The sequence below is a fragment of the Sciurus carolinensis genome, chromosome 6, assembly GCF_902686445.1.
Source record: "Sciurus carolinensis chromosome 6, mSciCar1.2, whole genome shotgun sequence".
Lineage (NCBI taxonomy): Eukaryota > Metazoa > Chordata > Mammalia > Rodentia > Sciuridae > Sciurus > Sciurus carolinensis.
Genome location: NC_062218.1, coordinates 140,839,166 through 140,840,527, shown reverse-complemented (window position 1 = coordinate 140,840,527; position 1,362 = coordinate 140,839,166). Strand labels below are relative to the sequence as shown.

The window sequence follows — 1,362 nt, the reverse complement described above, 5'->3', positions numbered from 1 at the left end:
GAGGCTCTTGGTCATTAAGGGTATAAGCTAATTTAAAGCATCCTGTAAGTATGAAGGAAGACCCCATTGACGGTACGGCTGAGTAAAGGGACAGAAGGAACTGAGGTCTGTGATGATGTCACTAAGTCACCAAAGTCAACCCTGGGCCTGCTTTATTCCTAGATTATTGCTCATTTCTTTTTTCTTTTTCTAAAATTTTTTATTTGTTCTTTTTAGTTATACAAGACAGTAGAATGTATTTTGACACATCATACATACATGGAGTATAACTTCCCATTCTTGTGGTTGTACATGATGTGGCATTACACTGGTCATATGTAAACATAGGAAAGTTATGTTCAATTCATTCCATTGTCTTTCCTGTTCCCATCCCCCCACCCTTTCCCCATTTCCCCCTATTCAATCCAGTGAACCCCCATACACACCTATTGTGAGTCAGCATCCACATATCATAGAGAACTTTTGGCCTTGGTTTTTTGGGATTGGCTTATTTCACTTAGCATGATAGCCTCCAGTTCCATCCATTTACCAACAAATGCCATAATTTCATTCTTCTTTATGGCTGAGTAATATTCCACTGTGTATATGTAACATACTTTCTTTATCTATTCATATATTGAAGGGCAGGTTGTTTCCATAGTAAAATATGGAATTCTTGATGAATTTGCATGTCATCCCTGTGCAGGAGCCATGCTAGTAGTCTCTGTGTCATTCCCATTTTAGTGTATGTGCTGCCGAAGCAAGCACAAGATTATTGTTCTTGATACGTGAAGAAATAAATCCCTATTACTTAAAACTAGTCAGGTTTCCATTCACAGCAGCCAAAAGCCTCCTAACCGAAAGTAGTAGTCATACTTATTAGTTATCATTGCTGAAATTCCACTGTTCAGAGAAATGTGAAAAGCAGAAACTCAAAGTCTAACTGAGTTTTTTAACTGCGTTTTGAACTGAGCTCAAACTCTGGTAACTTCCCTTGCAACTCAGTGTCCTTAGGATCATGATACAGAACTACCTCTGAAAATGCCTTGAAAAGTCACAAGGATCCATGTACATAAATGAGGAGGACTTTACCATCCACTCTGCCCCTGGTAGTCTCTGGCGTATGGAGAAAGCTGAGAGTCGACAGAAAAGACTCCTCATCCTGGCTCTGTTTACTAATTGCTTTGTGACATCAGCTGCATCCCTTCCCCTCTGAAACTTAGTTTCTCTATCAGTCAATTAGGGTCACAGATTGGTTTAAATCTAAGGTCATTCTTAAAATTTGTATTCTCCAACACAAAATGATGCGTTCTTTTTCATTCAAACGCACACAAAAAAGAGTTTGCAGAAGACACAACAAATTTCACCAAAAGCCACTGTACC

The 1,362-nt window shown here is 38.9% G+C and overlaps 1 non-coding gene across 1 annotated transcript; it reads right to left on the bottom strand.

Moving 5' to 3' along the window:
- Nucleotides 1–640: 640 nt before the first annotated feature.
- On the bottom strand, nucleotides 641–747 carry LOC124987693 (U6 spliceosomal RNA). The gene has a single exon (XR_007109223.1). It is a non-coding gene; the product is annotated as a U6 spliceosomal RNA (small nuclear RNA).
- Between the last annotated feature and the right edge of the window lie 615 nt (nucleotides 748–1,362).